The following is a 25,536-nucleotide window of genomic DNA, read 5'->3' as shown; positions in this document are numbered from 1 at the left end:
ACACACACACACACACACACACACACACATTGGGTCATCGGGAAAGTCATGATGTATTTTTCTATGTTTTTCAATGCAAAAATGTGTCATGACTTTCCCGATGATCCAATATACATATATATATTATATATAATATACATATATAATATATAATATATAAATAAAATAATGCTGCAGTGAACATTTTGATGTATAAATTTTATTCTACATTATATTAACTAATTAGCTGGTTAATTTATTAACACAATAAGTATTTACTGAGTGCCCAGTATATGCTAGTTACTGTTCTTGGAGTTGGCAAACAAAGCCCATTTCCCTGAGGAGCTTACATTCTCATGAGGGTGACAGACAAGAAAAGCAAATAAATATATATTATTAACTAGCTCTATGAAGAAAGATAATGCAAAGTAAAGGATATGCAAGATATGAATAATGCGGGAGGCTATTTTTCTTAGGGAGATTAGAGGAAGGTCTCTGAGGAAGTGGGATTTGTACTAAGGCATTTTTTTTTTTTTTTTTTACTATTTGGGAAATGGTTTTTATTTTTTATTAAATTTACTGGGATGACATTGGTTAGTAAAATTATATAGGTTTCAAAAGCATATTTCTATAATTGACCTCAAAGGCATTTTGAATTATTTCTGTAGGCTAGATTCCTAGAGGGAGCTTCTGAGTTAAAGTTCTTGCTTCCTAGGAAACCAGGTTGTTCTCTCTCAGCAATGCCTGTAAGAAACAACAGTTATAAAAGTGTACCCTACCAGGGTATGATCTCAAGCCAGTTGCTTAATTCCTCTATTCCTTAGTTTTCCTGTGTGAAATGGAAATAATGATACGTGTGTGTGTGTGTGTGTGTGTGTGTGTGTGTGTGTGTGTTTTAGAGGCAGGAAGGTTAGGGGTGGCTGTGGGGATGGGATGCTAAGGTTCTGGCGTCCCAGAAGACCTGGGTCAGGGAGCAAACACACAGGTCTGTGAAAAGGGAATGATCAGGTTGTTAAATGTGTGCAGGGCATTCCAATTGATGAAAACTTAACTAAAAGAGGCTTCGGGAAGGTGTAGCATGAGCACTTACCACGTCTGGGCACATGTTAGGTGCTCAATCATGCAGAGTGAATGAAAGGGAGAACCCAACCTCCTGAGAAGGACTTGTTGACACTGGGTAGCTGAGAAGAAGAGGTCTGAGATGAATGGTCACAGAGCAACACACTGTGGCTCATGATTTGTCTGTCAGACACTACGAAGAAAACCTCTCTTCATTCATAAGCCTGCAAATAGGTGGCATCCTCAGTTTCCTCATTCATCGAATGCGGCCAGTAATGTCTACTTCATAGAGCTGTTCGGGAGGTGAGGAGGGATGAAACATGCAAAGAGCACAACACCGTGGCTCACTCGTTCACAGTAGGCCCTTGGTAAATGCTCGTTTCTCTCCCTCAACTTGTATAATTAGGGAGGAAAGTATCAGAGGTAGGAAGAGGTGGGGCAGTGTTAGAAAGCACCGAGAGGGCGCGAGGTCAACTAACTCCCCAAACCCCAGACTACGTTATACTCTTTTGCGTTCTCAGATCTGTAGTAATAAAAATATTTTATTGCATGGAAGATAATTCATGTTGACAAAAAAACTCCAAGGAAAGCCTTGATTGCCAGCTGATGGTAAGCAAAGTTATCAAAGGCATGCAATTTAGCATCAGACTTAAATGCTCTCCTCATGTAAAATGATTAACCTGATTTGAAAAACACAGCTCAAACCATATTCCTTTATGTCCCTTGGGTCTTTCCAGCTGAGTTTCTCCTTCAGATCTAGGTCTTTACCGCCACAGGCCTTGCTCTGATCTCCCTGCTATGTCGCACTCGCCTCCATCATATTTTTCTGATTCCAGGGAGAGGCTGTTTATAAGGCGTACCTGGCTGGGGACCAGGCACACCCTACTTGGTTGGATAGTGCATGTGTGTATGGAGTAGGACACACACACGCATTAGACACGACTACCGGTATCATGCTTCCCTTTCCCGGAACCAGTGATGTCTGGGGGTTCCTTACTCCGGTGGCATCCAGTGGAAGCCACAGATCTGTTCCATCTATGGCTGGCCTCGCAGCTCCTACTTGCCTTTATCTTTCGCTCTTTGCTGCGTCTCCTCACGTGTTAGGGGCATATGAATCATTTTCCTCTCAGTAATAGCTTTTGTCTGGCTTCCTCCCTCACTGTTTAGTTGTTGTTGTTTTTCATCCTGTCTTTTCTTTAATTCAGAAGTAGAACTGGATTGTGGGAAATAATGTCAAGGGCATGGGGCCCTGATTGCTGCCATTGGCTACAATGGCAGGAAGAGGAGGATGAAGGGAAGGGTGCTGAAAGTAAAGTAGAGCAATGAAGGAAAATCTAAATTTGACTTGCTTAGAAGCTTCTCAGATGCGCATTCATCTGTGGTAGAGAATGTTCACTGGCAGATGCTCTGGGAGCTGGTTAACTCTTTGTTCACATGGCTGGGTAGAAAGACCGACCTCTCTGCCCAAGCCCAAGAAGCTGCCTTTCACTTCAGTGGGTTCACTAATGAGCTGTGGGTTGCCCTGGGCAGTAATTTGCTCTCTGGATATAAAGAATGCAAAGAGTGAGCAGGCTGAAAGCCCCTCTGGCTGGGGTTCCTCTAGTTACAAACAGCCAGTCTTTGAACTTGTAATTATGAGTCATGGGACTCCCAGTCTGGCATAAAAGTGACTCATTTTAAAGCAAATTATCAGTTTTTGCCCTGTTACCAAATGCTGTGATCAACCATTCTGTTTTTTTTTTTTTAAGGAACATTTTTATTAAAAGAGCAGGATATTTGGAAGGAGAACGAATCGCACGATGCTTTCCAGACGTATGGACCAAAATCAAGCTCAGGCCCAGTGTGAGCCAAGCAACAAAATAAATAGTAAAAATGGCACAGAAAGCAAACGATCAGGAATATTCATTTCAGAACAGATGCAAAACCAACTTTTGCAGCCAACAGCATAACATTCCTATAATGCTACATTCTCCCCTGCCCCCATTCCAACTCACTTGGACCTACTGGAACTGAGGTCAAAGAAGAAATATATTTTTGGGGGTTGATTTAACCCACGACATTGTTCAAGAGTCAGTGATGATAGATGCCTTTGAGTTGCCCAAGGGTAGTTCCTTAGACAGATGGACTGATAGACACAGCAATCAGAGTAAATAAATGTGATCTGTGCTGAGTCTGTGGTGGAGGGGGAATTCCACAGCCTTCTGTTACAGAGCGTTCTCCTAAGGACACCTGCTACATTAATGGTCTTTGGCTGAGGAAGCATGTGAAATGATCATTGCCTTTTTGTCAGTTTCAAGAGTAGTAACTGGTCTAAAAAGACAATTTTTCTTCTCTGATGCCTTGGGTATGATAAACACTTCCCAGGACCACAATACGGGCAAAAGGGGCCCAGAATAAATTTGTCCACGTGTGTATTTTTTGGAAGAATGGTTTGAAATTTCTAATTAATCCCTTTAAATAGCTGTCCACTTACCTACACCACTGTAGATGATTCCATAAGCTACCTGGGCAAGTTGGCTCTGGGTTAAATTGTCTGACTTACAGATTTTACATCTTTTCCAAAATTACTTTTAATGTAAAACTGTCTTTCTTGTTCCTTGAATACATTATCTCTTGGCCCTTCCATAGAAAACGTGGTTACCAAATGGCTATTTTTATGTGTTCCCCAACCCCCAAGATAAAATCAATGAATGACTCAATATTTTTGGAATACTAATCTTCTATGCTTTCTGTTAATCACTATTATTGATAAAGAATCAGTAAAAGCCATGAAAAGTAAAGGCAAAATATAATGGTCATCAATCATTTCTTAACAGGGAATTTCAGTACACATTTTCAATTCTCATATCTCTTGTCCTCTCTAGGGTATTTGAATATTCCTTAATTATTAAAATTTTCTTCTCTGGCATCTTAGCAGAGTTCTCTCCTTATTCTCCTTCTATGTCTCTCACTGTTTGATGTAAGACTTTTTTACTGGCTGCCACACTGCCCGCCCATCTAAGTGGCATAGCTGACAATGAGGAGATCAGTGGGGATGGAAAAGAAGTGATAAACTCCGTAGACATTTCTGATGGAACATGATGACTAACTAGCTGGGTGAGTATATATTAGAACTCTTGAGTTACAAATAATGGAAACCTAAAATTAAAGCTGGCTTTAAAAAATGCATTATATTAGTTCAGGTAAGTGAAAAATGCAAAGACAATGCTGGATTCAAACACTCCTTGATACAAAGACTGAAAAGCAAAAGAAAGAGAAAAGGCTGATCTGAGGAAATGACTGAAATGTAGCACAAACATCTAATGAGATGGAAAAAATGAAGACTGAGATGTGAAAGACAGATTAATAAGGTCCAGCAGATGTCTAATACGAGTTTGCAAAGAATAGAGGGAATGGTGGAGAGTCAATATTAAAAGAGACAGTGATTCTGCATTTTCCAGAAACAATAAATATGTGAACCCTGGTATTCAGAAAGCACAATAAATCTTGGGCAGGAAAATAAATGAAAAAATCTCTCATTCCTGGGTCTAGTTCTTGCCCAGGAAGCTGGACAAAGCAGTAGCTGAAGCCCACCAGGACAAGCTGAATGTGACGCTGACCACGCTGACTCAGAAGCAAGCCCAGTGCTTGGGCATGTCCTTTGATGGACTCTACCGCTACTGAGAGCCAGGCCTGCCCTTTTTGTCTTCCAGCTGCTGTCCTTGCCCAGTGTATCTCTCCTCCCCAACAGCAAATGGCACCAGCTTTGAGAATGGTTTGTTAATGTCCCCCATCGACTTCCTGGGGCTGGCAAGTCAGTCTTTGGCCTCCACTGCATCTCTTATACTGTTGCAAAGCCCCTCCTTAAGCCCGGTCGCAGTGGAGGTATGTGGGAGATATCCACAGGGGACCACAAGCTCAGGGGGTTTGGAACTGCTCATCCAGTCAGTCCTTCCTCAGGCTGGAAGTCGGCAGTGGTGGTCACAACGCCCATGCACTTTACCGTCTAGGCCCTCACTGGCCTATGAATGTTATACTCATGTTCTTGGTTTATAGGTTTGCCGGTTCCTCAACCTATGATAGAGGAGAAGGAGCTATACCAATGGGTGGGGACGAACTGTGGGAGTTAGAATGGTCCTGAGAGATTGGCTTAGTGCTGGGCATTCTCTTAAACCACAGACCAATGAGGTTGATCATTTCAGTCCCTATTTTACAGGGGTTACAGAATATACTGTGAGAGGATAGCCAAGGAAGAACAACAGAAGTGGCAGCCAGCGGTTGAGAGGGGCTGGAGAATCTTAAAAGCAGGCATAAATCTGCCCCCACTTTGTAAGATGATGGTTCCTATCACAGCATTGGATCCAAAATATTGATTTGGTTTAAAATGCTTATATAATGCTTATACAAGCTCACACAATTAAGTTTGCAAACTCATCCTAGAAAAAGTGCTACGTACCTCATTGCTTAATATCACTATGGTCACTTTCAAAATATTCCCGTTGAGAAGCTATGCATTGACACCAGCATCAAGTCTATCCTTCAAAGCAATTTTGGAACTCTTTCTGGAATGGCTATCAGAGCTGTCGTCGTATTGCCCTTGATGTCCTGAAAGTCATCAAAATGCCTTCCTTTCAATATTTCTTTTATCTTTGGGTAAAGAAAGAAGTCACTGGGGGTCAGATCAGGTGAGTAGGGAGGGTGTTCCAATACAGTTATTTGTTTACTGGCTAAAAATTCCCTCACAGACAGTACCCTGTGAGCTGGTGCATTGTGGTGATGCAAAAGCCATGAATTGTTGGCGAAAAGTTCAGGTTGTTGTCGTCTAACTTTTTCACACAGCCTTTTCAGCACTTCCAAATAGTAAACTTGGTTGACTGTTTGTCCAGTTGGTACAAATGCATAATGAATAATCCCTCTGATATCAAAAAAGGTTAGCAACATTGTTACAAGTTTGCGAACTTAATTGTTTGACCTCGTGTGTGTGTGTGTGTGTGTGTGTGTGTATCTCTATAATTTTAAATTTTTTAGTAGACACATTAAAAATGTAAAAAGAACAGGTGAAATTAATTTTATAATATATTTTATTTAACCCAATGTAACCAAAATATTACAATTTCAATATGTAATCAATATTTATAAAATTAAGTATTTTACATTTGCTTTTTATAATAAATCTTTGAAATCCTTTGCATATTATATACTTAAAGCACATCTCAAAGCAGACACTGCATTGACATGGGAAACATGATCTATATTTACGTTTCATAAAATTTACAATTTTTCCAAACATCCTTAAAGGTTTTCCAATAACCAAAATGAGTACTTAAAAAACCCTGTCCTTAACATTTGCATCCATATTGACAAAACTGTTCAATGAAATATTTATTAATATGTGTAGAAGCCATATATATGCCTGTTGACATATGTACTCATACTATAATACAATATCTTGTGCCATGCAATGATTAAAGTGAAATATAGCCTTACCAAAACAGTAAAGGGTGTCTAATGGAAAAATGTTTTTTTACTGCTTCCATTTTTATATTTAAATTAAATTAATAAAAATTAGATAAAATTAGAAATTCAGAGCCTCAGTTGCACTAACTGCACCAAATAGTTACATGTAGCTAGTGGCTACTACATTGGACAGTGCAGCTCTAGACGCTGGAAAAGCCACATATCCATGTTCCCAGCCTTCCTTGCACCTTAGGGTGGCTATGATACATTTTGGCCAAAGAAAATGTATGACAATGTTTGGAATGTTTTTCCAGGAAGTTTTTTGCTTTCCTGATAAAGAGACAACTCAATAAGGGAATTTGCTAGCACCATTCCTTCCTCCTTTTTCTTGCTTTGAATGTGAACATTATGTGATGCCTGGAGCTAGAGCAGGCATCTTGTCACCACGAGGCATCTCACTTAAGGATGAAAAATCAGTACACTAAGAATGATGAAGTAATAACCCAAGGCTCTGATTGCAATCACTGAACTGAGGGACCATCTCTGAGATTGCCTACCTTTGAACTTCTTGATAAGAAAACAATGTCTGTCCTTATGATTTAAGTCAATAGATAATGCCTGCAGCTAAAAGCAATCCTAATTGATACAATGAGTATGGCACATTGGGAAAAGAAACAATAGGTAGCCTGAGTAGGGTAGAGGTACATGTGGAAGTACAGTAATATGCTTATAGAGATGGGGAAGAGTCAGAAAATGGAAGACCCACTAGATATCTCAACTGAAAAGCCCAGAGCAATAATATAGCTGTCCCTGTCTTATGGACTTTATCATATTCTGTCTTTTGTATGGTAGTTTATATCTATATCTACCTCTACCTCTACTTCTACCTCTATCTATATTTATCTCTATCTATATACAGAGGGTGCCAATGAAATGTGCACATTTTAAGAAAGGAAAAAACTGTATTAAAATTGTAATAAGATATACCAATAACAAAAGATGAATACAAGTCACGTGCATACATTTTTTTGGCATATATATATTTATCTATATCTATCTATCTATCTTTTTTTATTTTTTGGTTACTAGATTATAAGGAGGGCTGGGAACTTTTACAGAGAAAGTATTCAGTAAATATTCATTAACCAAATGATTAGAGATAGAGCTGGAGCTATCAAGACTGTGTTTTTAGCATAGATCAAATGTTTAACATTAAAGAAAACCCAGCAAACTAAAGTCCTCAATGAGAAAACTTATTAAGGTTTCCTGTATTAATATGTCAAACATCCTTGGTCTAAGTTTTACATCCCATAAACACCTAAAACAAAAAAAGACCACATTGAACTGAATTTTGCCTAACCCTCTCCACTTTCAGTTTGATTACTAGGTAGCACCTTTATCCTTCCTCTGAAATTTGGCTTCTGTTTTCATCTCTTTGAAAATGTAACACCTAACCCCACTGTGTCCTTCCTGTTACTCCTCTGAACTAAGCTCCCCTATTTTCTCTCCTTCATCTCATTCCCACAGCATGAGACCAGGCCTCCAATTTACAGCTTAAATACTTTGCAGACCTCTATTGGCCAATCCACCTGCAGCCTTATCAATCTCAACCTACCACCCAATCAAATTCCTCTGATACTATTTTCTAAATCACGTGTAATTTTTATTTCAGGTTTTAAAATAATATATTCTTTGTAGAATATCTGGAATAAACTTTTAAAAAGAAAAGAAAAAATAATATCTAATCTGACTACCCAAAGATAATAACTATATTTTAGTGTATTTTCTCCCAGGTGCATGTTTAGATCTATGTAACATGATTGAAAATATATTAAAAACAAAACTTGCATTCGTTTGCATTTCTCATCACTTCATGAAACATTTCCCATGTAATTAAAAATTCTTCAAAAGCATTTAAAAACAATTACATGATATCCCATCAGATGGCCATTCTTTAACGTATTTAGCCATATTTTTAAACTAAAAAAATTTTTTTTAAATTTTTTATTTTTAATTAGTTTCAGGTGTACAACACAGTGCAATAAACTTTTTACCCCTCAAAGTGACAACCCCACTCTCCCAATCCACCACCCCACTTCCCCCGCAATATCACACATAATCTATTACAATTCCCTTGACTCCACTCTCACACTATACTCTACATCCCGTTTTAGCCATATTTTTATATCATCCCTTCTCTTTTCTGATTCCCCACAGTGACTGCCAATTGTCTTTTGTATTAAATAAAAATTCCAACTCTTGGCCTCTGTCAGGTACTGTCATTCTACATCTGCCTCTACCCTCCAGCTGGTGTTTCACGTTCTAGCCAAATGAGTTGGCTCCTCTTTCCTGTACACAACTTGCCTCTCTCTCGCTGAGCGCATCATTCATTTCCTTCCTCTTACATCTCTGTCAAATCATTGCCCTCCTTAACATTTACCTTAGCTGTCATTCCAATAATCCCCCACTATCCCTTCCTTTATATTTCATATATCCCAGTTTATCAGGGTACATGTTTATGACTTCAGTAGTTTGTAACTGGTTCTATTTATGTTTCTACCATGTGTGTCATGGTCTGATAAGGTGGCAGGGGCCAGCACCGTAGGCCAAGAGCAGGAAGCGTAGAGCTAGCAGGCTGGAGGCTGCTTTCTTCTTGACTCTCCACTGCATTTTATGAGGTCTGGTCAGCTCTAGAAGCGGGGTGTGAGGTAGGACCATTCTCATGCTCAGAGCTGAGTAGCAGGGAGTAGTTAATGTTGGCTGGGTTTCATTAACAAGATAGACTATCAGGCATTTGGATGCCATCTGCGTTTCCAGGCTAAATGAAAACATATTTATTTTGGATGCTGAGTATCTGGAAGATGAGGAAACCTCTGTGCATATGGGGGGCTTACCCTCCTTTTGGAAAAAATTATCTCACTTAAATCCAATATCTGCTTTAGATGAGCCAGTGTGTTAAGTATACACGTGTGCACTGACTTAAGGGTCCCCAGGAAGTGGCCCTACTTTTGCATCAATGGTCCTTTATCTCACACAGCTATTCTTTTATAATTGAAAATTGTGAGCATTTGATTAAAACTAGAATCTGGAATACAACAGAGCCGTTAGCCTCACCCTCCTCAGCCTACTCAGGCCATCACTTGGTAGTTTGCCTCGATAGAGCCTAGATGCCAGCAGGCTGAAGTGGCTAGGCCAGGCCAGGTGGAATGTTTACAAGCACCAGTCAGTGGAGCTGGGCTTGTGCTAACAAGACTCCAGTGGAGCCACGTAGTCTTCTGCCTGTGGGAGATTGTTACAGTTTGTTGAATTCAGTGCAATGATACACCTAAGATGGATTAAAGACCTGTCAAGAACTGCCTTTTTGTATTGATCATTTTTACTCATGTTAATGTGAAATGAACTTTGAATTACTGAAAGAACTGTCCCAGTTTATGGCAAAAGCAAGCTATGCGAAAACCAGGTTTTGTGCTTGTTAGCCACTTGAGCAAAAATTTGGATGGGAATTAGCAGGTGTGTTTGAAAATTTTAATTGGTCAGGACTCCTTTCCTATAGCTCAATTTTCCAAATATTTCTGGCATCACCAGGTGGCACTGTATTATTTCTGATTTCCAGAAGAGGCCATGGACTAACTTTGCTGCTTCTGTAAGTGGCTAGTAATGCATGAGCCTTGAAGGAGGCAGCCCTTTTCTTTGGTTGCTAGCATAACCGGCCATGAAGTTATCAAGAGAAGGCAAGGAGGAAGGTCAGATGCTATCACATAACATAGTAACTAGACCCATCTTTGACAAATGAAGAATTTTGGACAAGTAATTCTTGTCTCCAAAAATCAAAGCAATGATGTTATCAAGAGGCAACAGTAGGTAACTGAAAAACAGTTGCCAAATGTGAAACCTCTGAATCACCATTGACTCCTTTTCAATCACCAGCATTTAATTAGCACAAAGACCTTTGGATTCCCTCCTCTATGGGGCTCTCCTACTCACCTCTTCTTCATCCCCAACACCATTGCTTTGGTTCAAACTCTCATCATCTCATGCCTAAACAGCCGTACCTCTTACCTTCCTAATTTGTCTCTCTGACTCCATTCCCACCCTTTCTTTACACTTGTAAAGGGTATCCTCCTCCAATAAATCTGATAGTTTCTCTTTGATGCTTAAACATTTTCAGAGGTTCCCCAGTGTTTATGTTTACAGTATCATTTCCAAACTTTATGGATTTAACAAGTGGGTCCTAACCTAAATACTTTTCTTCTGCCATTCCCACCATACAGTGCACCTAGTGTTCTAACTACACTCAAGCACTTGAAGTCCTCTAAACATTTCATACATACCATGCTTTTGCATGTCTCTGTTCTTTTGAACCATGCTATTTTCTATTGCTCAAATGTTCTTCTCCGTCATCTCTGTATGATGAATTTATTTCAAGAGGCAGCTGAAATGTTGCTGTCCCTGAAGCCCACCCTAATTCCTCCAGGAAGACTGTCATTCTCTCCTCTCCATGGCACAGCACTCTCCACATGCCTCCCTCATCCCCTGCCACTTTACATGGCAAGGGATCTTTTACTTTTGTCTATCTCTTCGACTTCTCTGTAGGCTCCTTGGTCTCTGGACTTTGTATGGTGCTCATGCATGTTTGCTGAATACATAAACATAGTGGTAGAGGGAGTTTTTCTGATAAACAGTTTTGTATGACAATAAGACTATCCTTCCTTCCAAAAACAGTGGGTACTAAAACTCGTTTGGACTTTCTGGGAGAACATAGAGCAATGGTCCCTCAGTTAAAAGTCAAAGATAAGGGAAGTTGATATTTCCAAAATGGTGTGTCAGGAGTTCAAAGGACCCTCTCACCAGCCAACAATCATAGCTACTGAAATCTTTTTAAAAAATTAAAGTCTCTGGATTTATTTTTCCAGTCAAGATGGTGGAGTAGGTAAACACTATGCTTACCTCCTCTCATGACCACATCAAAATGACAACTAAAGTACAGAGCAACCATTATTGAAAATCATCTGAAGCCTGCTGAACTGAAGCTCTACAACAAAGGACATACAGAAGCAGCCAGCTCAAGACTGGTAGGAGGGGTGGAGACACAGAAAGGGCTGGTCCTGCACGACAGCTCCTCCACCATAGTCATGGCCAGTCCCTACAACCAATAAGCCTGAGGGTAAATCCTTCCCATTGAGGTACAAACAGCAACAAAGGCTCAACTACCCAGGAGGGCACACACAACCCACACAAGGGACACACTTGGAGCTCCTGGCTCTGGTGACCAGGGAGATGGCACCATTGGGCCCCATAGGACACCTGCTACATAAGGCCACTCTACTAAGACCAGGAGGCATAGCAGCTCTACCTAATACATAGAAACAAACACAAGGAGGCAGCCAAAATGGGGAGACAAAGAAATGTCCCAAATTAAAGAACAGAACAAAGTTCCAGAAAAAGAACTAAACAAAATGGAGACAAGCAATCTACCAGACACAGAGTTCAAAACACAGGTTGTAAGAATGCTTAGTGATCTCAGGGAGAACTTCAACAAAGAGATAGGAAATATAAAAATGGAGATAGAAAACATAATAAAGAACCAGTTAGAAATAAAGACTACAACAACTGAACTAAAAAATACATTAAAGGGAATCAACAGTAGATTAGATGAAGCAGAGGACTGAATCCATAATTTAGAAGGCAGCAGAAAACACCCAAACAGAATGGCAAAAAAAAAAGTGAGTCCCAAAAAAATGAGAACAGTTTAAGGGGCCTCTGGGACATGAAGTGTACCAACATTTGCATCATAGGGGTGCCAAACGGACACGAGAGAGAGCAAGAAATTTAAAAAAATATTTGAAAAAATGACAGAAAACTTCCCTAACCTGGTGAAAGAAATAGATACATAAGCCTAGAAAGCACAGAGTCCCAAACAAGAGGAACCCAAAGAGGCTCACACCAAGACACATCATAATTAAAATGCCAAAGGTCAAAGACAATGAGAGAATCTTAAAAGCAGCAAGAGAAAAGCAGTTATTTATTTACAAGGGAGCTCTCATAAGACTGTCAACTGATTTCTCAACAGAAACTTTGCAGGCCAGAAAGGATTGGCACAGAATATTGAAAGTGATGAAAATCAAGGACCTATAACTAAGATTACTCTACTCAGCAAAGCTATTAGTTAGAATTGAAGGACAGATACAGAGCTTACCAGACAAGAAAAAGCTAAAGGAATTCATCACCACTAAAGCAGCATTACAAGGAATCTTAGAGAGACTTCTTTAAGATGAAAAAGAAAATAGAAAATATCAACAATAAAATGGCAATAACTATATATCTGCCAGTAATTACTTCCAATGTAAAGGGACTAAATGCTTCAATCAAAAGATAGGGAGGCTGAATGAATAAGGAAACAAGACCCTTACATATGCTGCCTACAAGAGACTCACTTCAGATTGAAAGACACACACAGAATGAAAGTAAAGGGATGGGAAATATATTTCATGAAAAAAAAAAAGAAAAGAAAAGGTGGAGTAGCAATACTTATACCAGAGAAAATCCAAAGAAACCCAAAACACTACTTCAAGGGGATGTGTGCATCCATATGTTCATTGCAGCGTTGTTTAAAATGGCCAAGATGTGGAGGCAGCCTGGGTGTCCATCGATGGATGAATGGATAAAGAGGAGGTGGTACATACATACAGTGGAGTATTGCTTGGCCATCGAAGGGAATGGGTTCTTGCCACCTGCAGCAGCATAGATGGACCTAGAGGGTATTGTGCTGAGTAGAGTATGTCAGACAAAGAAAGACAGATGCGATGTTATTTTGTTTACACGTGGAATCTAATGAACAAAATAAACAAACATAACAAAAACAAATTCATAGATACTGAGAACATTTTGATGGTTGCCAGATTGGGGGGGGGTGGATTGCGGGAGGTGGGTGAAAAAGGGGAAGGGATTAAGAAGTACAAATTGGTAGTTACAAAATAGTCATGGGGGTGTGAAGTAAAGCATAGGGAATATAGTCAATAATGTGGTAATAAGTAAATATAGTGCCAGGTGGGTACTAGACTAGTTAGGGTGATCACTTCTTAAATTATATAAATGTCTAACCACTATGCTGTACATCTGAAATTAATATAAAATAATATTGAAAGTGAACTGTAATTGAAAAATTTTAAAAGGGGGAAAAGGTCATGGGGAATAAGAGGTGCAAATTTCCAGGTATAAAACAAATAAGTCATGGGGATGTAATGCACAGCACAGGGAACATTGTCAATAACATTGTGATAGTGTGGTACAGTATAAGATGGTTGCTTGACTTATCATGGTGATCACTTTTTAAGGTATATAAATGTTGAATAACCATGGTGTATTACTGAAACTAATATAATATTGTAAACTATAGTTTAATAAAAATCTTAAAAAATAAATAGTAAAAAAAATCATGAAGGGAATTAACATGCTACACTGAGCAATATTCACTTAATTCAAATTAAAGCAGTTGAGGAACAAAAAAGACATGATACATAGAAAACAAAATTAAAATGGCAGATATAAATCTAACTACAGCAATAATAACATTAAATTGTGAACGGATTAATCAATCCAATCAAAAAGCAGAGATTACCAAATGGGATTAACAGAACAAGATCCAGCTATCTGCTATAGGATGCATGTTTTACTCAAAGGTAGAAATAGGTTTCAAGTAAAAAGAAAGAAAAAATATATCATGGAAAGAGCAACCACAAGAAAGCTAATGGGGCTATACTAATATCAGACAAATGGACTTCTTTTTAAAAGATTTTTATTGGTTAGTTGGGGGAGGGGAACAGCACTGGGGAATTGGGGGAAGGGGAACAGACAAGTTGCTGTCCTTCTGTTCTTCAGTCTAGTTGTGGAGGATGTTGCCTCACTGGCCCAAGTTGGCACCATCATTGCGCTCTTCCCAGACAAGGCAGATCAGCCGCCAGCTTCTGGACGGCTGCTCTCGCTGGCTGCTGGCTACACACAGTAGCCCATGGCAACCCACTGCAGCAGGGGCTGCAGCCCACACAGTCGCTGGCAACTCACAGCAACCCAGCTCCAGGTCGAGCTGTTGTTCAGCATCTTAGCTGTATAGGGCAGTGTCACTGGCCCTCATATGTGGGATCCGAACCGGGGCCCTCTGGCGTCCCAATCCAGCTCCCAACCAATGTGCCACTCGGCCGGCCCACAAATAGACTTTTAAGCAAAAAAATGTTACTAGAGATAAAGAGGGACATTTGGTAATGATGAAAGGGTTAATCCATCAGGAAGATATAACAATTACATGTATACAACTAAAGACAGAGCCCCAAGAAAGATAAGCAAACTCTGAGTGAATTGAAGAGAGAAATAGACAATTTGACAGTAATATTTGAAGATTTCAATATGCCACATTCAGTAATGGACGGAACAACTAAGAAGAAGATAAACAAGGAAATAGAAGACTTGAACTTCACTATAAATCAAGGAGACCTAACAGACATCTACAGAACACTAGCCAAAAACCAGCAAAGTACATTGTTCTCAAGTGCAACATTTCCCCATTTAGACCATAAAACAAGCTTCCGTAATTTTAAAAGGATCGAAATCATACAAAGTATGTTTGCCGACCATAGACTGGTGGCAGGTTAGTCCAAAGAAGATTATAGAGCGAAGAGGAGAGAAGGGTTAGGAGTTGGGATACTGGGGCCAAAGAAGGAGCAGAGGAAGAGGCAGAGGAGGGAACTTCAGGGTTGAAGGTTCAAAGTTCAGAGGTCTAACAGCAATTTTGCATAGATAAAAGATCAATGCAGCTCCCAGTTTGACAGGTGGCTGAGCTGTATGCTGTACTCAACCTAAAGACTGCCTGGCACCTCCTGCCAGTGACCAGGAGGTCACAGATTTCTCTGTAGGAACATTTGGATTGGTCACAGCAGAACATTCAAAAGCGTGTCCTAGTGAACCTAAGTATTGCAAGCTGGAGTCTACCAGATGACTGCCCTGGAGACTATCTAAGGATGACACCTATGACCCCATGGAGTATGATTAGGAGGTCTCTCTTTGCATGCTCCCTAGGCGATGCAGAAGATATTTACAGTCACAGGGTCAGTTTAGAAAACAACAGATTTGGGGGAAGGAATAAAGGAATAATATGTCATTTTTTCACCTATGTGGGTAACTACCTACTAACAGATGTCCCCACTAGTCCCTGTAAGTGAAACATTCGAAGAGAAGTGTTAACTCCATCTGCGAACCCTTCCCAGCATGCACACACACTTCCAAGGGAGTAACAGGCCCTAACTGCCCATGTTCCTTTATACGCTGCCCTTTTTAACATGGGCTCCTTTAAGATCATATGGCTTTAAGATGATCAGATTTTTCCTTTAATGGAACACCACAGAGCTCTTTTCCTTCTTGACCTTTTAATGAATGTTGAATAATAAAACTTAACAGTGAGCTGCGATTTGATATTACAACGCCAGGGATGCCAAAGCTGAGGACTTGAGTTTGCCAGAAGTCTGCAGCTCTGGGTCTCGCAAGATTTCAGGATACAATCTGGAAGTGTTTTAAATGCCAAAAGAAATGTGACACCCCTCTCTTCTGTTTTCATTTCCTTTTCTCCTGTTCTCCTTTTCCCCTGGTATCTTTTATGGTCTTCACGTTTCCTCCTTGGGGCCGTCTATCCAGCACGTGGACCCACCTCTTCCTGGGGAAGGCTCTGCTCTGCCCAGAGCAGCTGCATTTGCTGACCATTACTTTTGCTTCCTCCTCCGACTCCCTGACCCTTCTTTCCATTATGCCTCTGTGGCCCACACCCAGCCTTCTTACTGCCCTCTTGTCTGGCAATGAGATTGAGCACTCCCTGTCTTCTGTGCCCGCTATGCCATGGATCTAGCATACTCTTTCTGGGCAAGGACCCCGGTCACATGGACAGGGCTGGCACTCCTTATCCTGGGTTCCTCATCTGTGGCCATTGTACAGGTCCTCCATTCATGAAACCACGAGTGTTCAGTACATGTGCACCTGTGATGTCTGCAGGCTACCCAGAGGCCCTCTGGTGTCCTGACCTGCAATGCCCTCAGGAGAAGGTGGGAGAGTAGTCAACATCCTCTCCCAGCACATGGGGACCAGCGCAAGGTAGAAAAGGTCTAAGCAGTTCAAGTCCTTCTATTCCTCCCGATGGAACCACTTTAACTCTAGGAAAGGGAGGTTTTCCCTATATATTTACCTTGGTCTTGATAGAGCTACTGGCTGAGCATTTAGATTGAGAGGAAACACGTATGGCCTTTCCGAGGAATGATCAAATATCAAGGACATCATAGGAAGTGCAGTAAATTGTAAATACACGGCCTTTTACTTCTATTTTAAGAGGAAGCCACTGATATTTCTGATACACCAAGGAGTTCCAACTGTAGCCTAAGCGGAGGGGACTCCTAGCACCTGAGGCACTTAGTGTCTATGTCTGACAGCATTGGACCCTAATGCAAGTGGCCACACCCCCTCCCTGCACCCTACCCTTCCAAGCCTCTCCTAACCCATATCTTCTTCCCCTTCACCAGCAAACTCCTGTAAATGCTGTCAGTTCCCTGGCTCCGTTTCCTCAACTACTCTTCACACCTCGTTTCACTGCAGTCTGGTTTCTATACTCAGCACCTCATTGAAGCTGCTTCTCTGAGGTCACCCACCACCTCCTTATTGCCACACCCAACAGTTTTTGTTTGTTTTTTTTTAAATAGGCTTTACTTTTTTAGAGCAGTTTTGGTTGCAAACTGAACGGAAGGTACAGAGATTTCCCGTGTACCCCTGCCCCCACACATGCACCGTCTCCCCCATTATCAACATTCCCCACCAAAGTGTCACATTTACTACAATTGATGGGCCTATACTGACACATCATTATCACCCAAAGTCCATAGTTTACCTCAAAGCTCACTCCTGGTGTTGTATATTCTACGGGTTTGGACAAAAATACACTGACATGTATCCACCATCATAGTGTCATATAGAGTAATACTGCTGCCCTAAAAATCCTCTGTGCTCTGCCTATTTATCCCTCCCTCCCTGCTAACCCCTGGCAACCGCTGAGCTTTTCACTATCTTTATAGTTTTGCCTTTTCCTGAATGTCATATAGTTAAAATTATACAGCATGTTACCTTTTCAGATTGGCTTCTTTCACTTAGTAATATGCACTCGGTTCTTCCATGTCTTTGCATAGCTTGATGGTTCATTTCTTTTTCAGCACTGAATGGTATTCCATTGTCTGTATGTAACCACAGCTTTTTTATCCATTCAACTACTGAAGGATGTCTTGGTTGCTTCCAAGTTTTGAAAATTATGAATAAAGTTGCTATAAACATCTGTGTGTAGATGTTAGTGTATACATACATTTTTAACTCCATGGCTAAAAATCAATGAGTGTGATTGCTAGATCCTATGGTACGAGTATGTTTTGTTTTATAAGAAATAGTCAGACTGCCTTCCAAAGTGGCTGTTCCATTTTGCATTCCCACCAGCGATGAATGAAAATTCCTGTTGCTCCACAGCCTAACCAGCATTTGGTGTTGTTCGTGTTCTGGATTTTGGCTATTCTACTAGGTGTGTAGTAATATCTCACTGTTGTTTTAACTGGCATTTCCCTGATGACATATGATGTGAAGCATCTTTTCAGATGTTTATTTGCCATCTGTAGTCTTCCTTGGTGAGATTTCTATTAAGGTCTTTGACCCATTTTTAATTGGGTTGTTTCCTAATTGTTGAGTTTTAAAAGTTTTTTGTATATTTTGGAAAACGGTCCTTTATCAAATGTGTCTTTACAAATATTTTCTCCCAGTCTGTGGCTTCTCTTTTTATATTCTTGACAGCATCTTTCAGAGAGCAGAAGTTTTTAATTTTAGAAGTCCAGTTTATCAATTCTGTTATATCTAAAAAGCAATCATCAATCCCTAGGTTGTCTAGAATGTCTCCTATGTTATCTTCTAGGAGTTTTATAGTTTTTTGTTTTACTTTTAGATATGTGATCCATTTTGAGTTATTTTTTGTGAAGGGTGTAAGATCTGTGTCTAGATTCATTTTTCACATGTGGATGTCCAATTGTTCTAACGCCATTTGTTGAAAAGAGTACCTTTTTTTCATTATATTGCCTTTGCTTCTTTATCAAACATCAGCTGACTATACTTATATGGGTTTATTTATGGGTTCCCTATTCCTTTCCATTGATCTATTTGTCTATTATTTTACCAATACCACACTGTCTTGATTACTGTAGCTTTACAATAAGTCTTGAGGTTGAGCAGTGTCAGTCTTCCAACTTTGTTCTTCTTTAATATTGTGTCGATTATTCTGAGTCTTTTGCCTCTCCATATAAACTTTAAAATTAGTTTATCCATCTACACAAAATAACTTTTTGGGGTTTTGATTAGGGTTGCATGCAATCTATAGGTCAAGTTGGTAAGAACTGATATCTGGACAATATTGAGTCTTTGTAACCATGAACATAGACTATCTCTGCATTTATTTAGTTCTTCTATTTCTTTCATTAGAGTTTTGTAGTTCTACTCATAGAGATCTTGTACATATTTTGTTAGATTTATAGCTAAGTATTTCATTGTTTATGATGCTAATGTAAATGGTATTGTGTTTTGAATTTCATATTCCTCTTGATCCTGGCTGGTATGTAGGAAAGCAATGGACTTTTTGTATGTTAATTTTGTATTCTGCAACAGTGTTACAATCACTTATTAGCTCCCAGATTGTTTATTTGTTTGTTTGCTTGTTTGTTTGTTTTCTTCTTTGAACTTCTTGTATCTGTGGTTTGGTGCTTGACATTAATTTGGGGGAGATTCTCAGTCATTACTATTTCCAATAATTTCTGTACCCCTTTCTCTCTTTTCCTTCTGGTATTCCCGTTACACATATATTACACCTTTTATAGTTGTACCACAGTGCGTAGATATTTGGTTCTATTTTTTCAGTCTTCTTTCTTTTCATTTTTCAGTTTTAGAATTTCCATCTATCTGTTTACATTGCCCATCTCTTCATGCATACTGTCTAATTTATCCATTAGAGCCCTTAGTGTATTAAACATAGCTGTTTTAAATTCCTGGTTTGCATAACAATCTCAAGATCCATCTATTTTGTCGCAAAAGACACTATTTCACTTTTCTTATGGCAGAATAGTATTCCATTGTCACTCCAATACATTTTAATAAAAATGAATAAATAAAAAGAAAGATTAGGTGAAAAAAAATTCCTGGTTTCATAATTCCAACATCCTTGCCATATCTGTGTCTAGTTTAGGTGCTCGATCTGTCTTCAAACTTTTTTGTTTTGCCTTTTAGTATGTCATCTATCTATCTATCTATCTATCTATCTATCTATCTATCTATCTATCTATCTATCATCTATCTCTCTCTCTATCTCTCTCGCTCTCTATCTATCTATATCTCTATATCTATCTATCTATCTATCTATCTATCTATCTATCTATCACCTATCAACTATCTATCATCTATTTATCTATCATCTATCTATCTAGATAGCCAGACAAATGATGTACCGGGCAAAAGGAACAACTATAAATTGGCCTTTAGTATGCGGTGGTGAGAGATGCGGGGAGAGGGGGAACATTCTACAGCCATATGATTAGGCCTCAGTCTTTCAGTGAGCCTGTGCCTCTGGGCTGTGACTGTCACACATGCTTCTCAGTCCCTGCCTCTACCCGCCCCTTCTGTGGGACAGGGTGGCTAGAGTAGGCTGGAACTAGGGATTTCCCTTTTCCCACGTGGAAGACGACAGGGGGCTGGAGTTGGGTATTTTCCTTCCCTCAGGTCCGTTAGGCTCTGATAAAACCCCAGCAGGTTAGGCTCTGGTGAAACAGTTTTTCCTGAGGATGGTCCTTGTTAAGAAGAACAGAATGTTCTGGCATATTTCAGAAGGTCCCTTTTCCCCTTCCCTTGCCAGAAGCATGAGGGGATTTTCCTCTGATATTCACTGTGAGGAGGTGGTAGAGCTCTTGGAGGCAAAAACTCACAAAAGCGTGTCCCCCTCATAACTGGGTTCCCTGGAGTTTTTAGGTCTCAGAGTTGTCCACACCGAGCCTCAAGCAACTCATCAGTCATAGTTCAGGTTTCCCTGCCACTGGTTCCTGTGGAGGTTTGTGCTCATGGGTTCCTGCTTCAGTAAAGTTATGGCTCTCTGTATGCAATGGTTGGTCGCTCTAAGTTTGGAGGCAGTGGATTGCCCTGTGACCTCACTTCCTTTATGGAACTAAGAACGGTTGGAGATTTTTCAGTTTGTTCAGCTTTTTACTATTGTTAGGACAGACTGGCAACTTGCAAACTTTTTATCTGCTAGACCAGAAACGCCCCCCACTCCCCTAATAACCTCTTTGCAATCCTTATCTTAATTGATTCTGCCAACTCATCCTGATTCCTTTCTCTTCGTTCCCAGGCCTTCACCCTGCTGGCTGTCCTTCCATCTCCCTGTTTATTCCTGCTTCAGTTAACACGGCAGGGTCCTTCTTTCCTTAAACGTAGGCATTTTTCCCCCTTACTTCTCTAGCTAGAAATTTTCATGTCTCTGGGTGAAAACCTAATTCAAAAATTGTTACCCTTAAGATGGCAAATGATAAATGACCCCAAAAGGCTAATTGCTGATATGTATGCCTTTTGTATTTTTGTATTTGCCTTTTGCATTATCAAGGAACTAAATATAGACGCATGTTATAATGAAAATCTATAGATGGTCACTATTGCAGTAGGAAATCAAACATCTGTGTAGGGCTCTTCCATAACGCAAAGTGAAAAACAAAAACAACTAATAACGATAACACACATGCACATGCACACACGTATTCTAATGTGACATTCTAGTTTTAAAATAGAAGCTGCCTGGGCTTTCTTGGTGAGAAATCACACAGTCCAGGTTTTCTGCCCTACCAGTGAGTCCTTGCCAAGTAGGCCACAGTGAGTCACACCATCCCTGGTAAACCCATCATACACCTTGTTTTGATGCAACTGTGTTGCCAATGCCACCAGATTTCTCCAATAATAAGAATGTTGCACATTTTCCAATCACTTCACTGAGCATAAAGATTCTACTTTCTAGACAGTCATAAAAAAGAGAAAGAAAAGGATACCACATTGGTATATAGAAAAGTAAGATTTTGCTAATTTTGCTGCATGTGTTGCAAAACCTTTAAAGAGAACTGATGTTCATAGTTTTCCCCTACCTTCTCCAGATAACAGGTGATCCAGGAAGACCTGCTCCGTGTTCATTCAGTTGCTATGAAGTCCTCTAGACCTACTGCTGCTTACCTGTAAGTATTTTTGAGTTTAAGATGCAGGACCCTATGTATCAGGAAGAGACTAAATGTTGTATAATATTATGCTCTCCTTACACAGACAAAGGAAGTTGCAATTGATTTTTAGAATGATGTTTATCAAAATTGGTTAAAATGAAAAAAGATAAGCTTTAGGTTTTTGTGAATTTCCCTTACCTGAAAATCTTTTATTTCCCACCAGCATAGGATGAATGACTCTACTTGATGTATGGGTCAAATATGAAATAGAAATCAGGGTTAGAACACTGGGTATCTTTATGTCTAATGTGACTTTCAACTTTATTGTCCCCTCTGCTCAAGAGCTTCACTAATTAATTTGGTAACCTGAGTATGATAGAAAACTCAGGACACATCCTTTTCAATGAATAATTCTCTTTGTGGAAAATGCATTTGAGTTTGGATCCAGGACCATGACAATACCACCCACTTCTGTTCTTTATTTAGTCTTTGGAAAAATCCAGTCCTTGGAAATAAAATCATGTGTATTTCCTGAGCGGTTTCATTTTATTTCTGTGTGACTCAATAGAACAGCTAATATCTGAAAATAGATAACAACTGAAGGAAGGGCTCTTTGGCAAGAGACTTAATTTTAAGAGTTTGAAATACTTTAACATCTTTGGTTATACATAGGCCATGATGTGTGGCTCCATGCTAAGGAGGTAAAATAACTAATAAGGATATTACCTATTTTGGGGTTAACATATTTATTTTTGAAGCCTATTTCTTTCTTAGTAAAGAGGTCTCTTTAATTGTAGGAATCCACTAACTAAGGTAACTGGCACATAGTAAGCGCTCAATAAATTTTCCTTCTTCACTTGCATGAACAAAGTATATCTTACAAACCTTATATTTCATGTCAGAAAGCCAGACTCTTGACTACTTGCATGGCAGTAATAACTGATCACAAAAACATAATAATAAGTGGGGTGGACTGCCCATTCCTCCTGCGAAGGGATTGTGGTCTGAAGCGTCTTCTTTATTTCTTTCTCACAGTTCTTCTGGGAATGATAGGCAGGCACATGGTGGGACTAAATAAATACTTGGTGAGAGCTGTGTGTTTTCATGTGTGGTTTGTGACTTTGACAGGGAAAACTTATCTCTGGATAAGTGGCAAATCTTAAAGTGTGGTTCCAACTCTGGCTTTCAGTTGAACTGCCTTACAAGGGACCCGTTGCCCTGCGGCATAATCACCAGGGGAATCGTCCAGAGCTATGAAATGCTCCTTGATCCCTGAGTTTGAATCCAGGACAACTGCTATGATTTCAGATGATCATGAAACAGTTTTATAATGGTTCTCTTGCTGAAAGTGAAATTCTAAGCACCAGAATTCCTTCATGTAAGCTAATTTTGCAATGAGTTAAGAGACACATCCTGGGAAGAGCCCCAGTTTGGGGTTCAGAAGACTTGAGTCAAAGTCCTGTCTCCCCTTTATGAATTGTGTGGTCTTGGGCAAGTCACTCAGCCTCTCCTGGTTCCTCCTTGTCTACAAAAATGGGTGGGTGGTGGATATGGAAATAACACAAACGTGTGTGCTGGGGAGGAAGTGACACAATGAACACAGACTGTTAAATGCTGAATATATGCTAAAGTTGTTTTTTCTTGACTTATTATTTCAACACACACACACACACACACACACACACACACACACACACACACCCCAAAAGTAACAACAGAAAGGAAAAGAACCAGTGATGGAGAGTTTGCAGGTATCTTAATTTTCCAAATGTCCTTATTTTAAACAGCTATTCTCCATCAAAATAACTGTTTTAAATATCGAGTTCTGTCTCCATTCACATTATTTTCCTAGAGCCCTGACACTATTTGTTAGGATTATTTTCAGCCATAGAGGGTCTGGAGTCGGGGTTCTAATTGAATTTCAGTCCTGTCTTCTCATTCTTCTTTCCCTGTACACTTTCTGCCTCCCTGCTCCTTAGCATGGCTGGGCGTCCTGGTCGAGTCCCTGGCTTGATGTGAGCTTACATTCTGGGCCGAGCTCAGCTTTAAGAGTTACCAGAGGGTAAAGGGGGAGAGGCGTGGTAGAAGAGGGTAAAAGGGATCAAATATATGGTGCTGGAAGGAGAGCTGACTCTGGGTGCTGAACACACAATGTGATATATAGATGATGTATTACAGAACTGTACACCTGAAACCTATGTAGCTTTACTAACCATTGTCACCCTAATAAACTTTAATTAAAAAGAAAAAAAAAGAGTCCCTCAGTGACTGCAGAGGCCGCTCTTGTTCTCTAAGGAGGAAGGGGACTTCATAAGCAGGTGGAGGGCTTCATGCTTCTTTTGGGGTAGGCTTTCCTTTGGGGGCCGCAGCTCAGCTGCAGCACAGCTGTTAGTAAAGTCACTTCAGGTAACAGGACACCATGGAAAGTTCTGCTGCGGTCTTGCTGACAACTGCTCTCACCCTTTGCCCGTATAACAGTGGCTTCTCTTTAACTGAAGACAGCATAAAACAAACAGCGAATGTGCTGCTGGAGAATGGGAGCCCATAAAATTCATAAAACCAACAGACAGATGATCAAACATGCTTTGCTTGTGGCTCATGGTATTTTCATGAGGGAATACATAGAAACAACAGAAAACCAAAGCAAGTTGGGCTTGCAACTCTAGCTAATGACAGCCTGCGCTGCCGCAGAAGCTGATTTCTGGGTGGAATCTAAGGAGAAGTGAAGTTGGAAGGAGACTGAGGAAGCCACACGCTGGGGCCTTAGTTTATCTCTCCTGATTTACTAGTGAGTTCTATGAAAACCGTTTAATTATACCAGCTCTAAACCATGCTTTAAATGAACAAGAACCCATGGAAAAGAGCTGTGGGATTCCTTCTTTCCCCAACCCCTCACCTTTCTGGGGATAAACAGACTATGTTGTGTAAGATTCTCCATTTTACAGCCTAAGGCAAATAATTATTCACTCTCAGAATACTGCATGGAATCTTTGAACATACATGTGTTGTTTTTACATCTGCTCTGTGAACTTATCATCTTATGCTGCTTGAGGGAAGACTCGTATCTAATTGAAGATTTATAACTCCAATCACATGAGAATTTATTCAATAATTTAACTACTCATTCATACAAACACTTATTGGATTTATCAATCTTGGCTGAAAACCTATTTTGTGGCAAGGTATTTGGGAAAGCCCTGGGAGGGATACAGGAATGAAGAAGTCAGCACCCTACGAAGGAGCTTAAAATCCATCGGGCCCATAAACATAAAAAGATGCTCAACCCCATTCATAGTAAGAGAAAAGCAAATTAGAGCTGTGTGAAGATATCACCTAATAGACTAGAAAAGCTCCCAAAGTGATAACCCACTGTATCGGCAAGGCTGTGAGGAAGCAGGCAATCCCAGATATGGCTGGTGAGAGTGCAAATTAGCACAACTCCCTGAAGAGGGCAACTCAAAAATCTCTATAAAATTACATAAGTATATGTAAATCTTGATGCAATGAGCGCATCTGTGGAAATTGATTCTACAGATATGTAGACACATACAAAATGATCTAAGGGCAAGTTATTTTTTTGCAGCACCATCTATAATAGTAAAAGATTATTAGAAACACATCCATCAATAAGGGTCTGTTTCTCTAAAATAGAATACTATGCAGCCGGCAAGACGAGTGAGGTGGGAAAAGCGTTAAGATCTATTTTTAAGTGAGGAAAGCAAAATCCAGTTAAGTGTGTAAAGCATATTATCTTTTTGTTTTGTAAAAA

The 25,536-nt window shown here is 39.9% G+C and overlaps 1 protein-coding gene and 1 pseudogene across 1 annotated transcript in view; one reads left to right on the top strand and one right to left on the bottom strand.

The window, feature by feature from the left end:
- LOC109375845 (pre-mRNA-splicing factor RBM22 pseudogene) overlaps positions 1–4,701 on the top strand; it is a 7,445-nt pseudogene extending 2,744 nt beyond the window's left edge.
- The window catches only part of LOC109375848 (kinesin-like protein KIF6), a 231,011-nt gene that overhangs the window by 142,010 nt on the left and 63,465 nt on the right, over positions 1–25,536 (bottom strand). The window lies entirely within an intron of this gene.

This window comes from Hipposideros armiger, unplaced genomic scaffold, assembly GCF_001890085.2.
Source record: "Hipposideros armiger isolate ML-2016 unplaced genomic scaffold, ASM189008v1 scaffold_993, whole genome shotgun sequence".
Lineage (NCBI taxonomy): Eukaryota > Metazoa > Chordata > Mammalia > Chiroptera > Hipposideridae > Hipposideros > Hipposideros armiger.
Note: the sequence above shows the minus strand (reverse complement) of the source record. Positions and strands in the feature narration are given on the sequence as shown.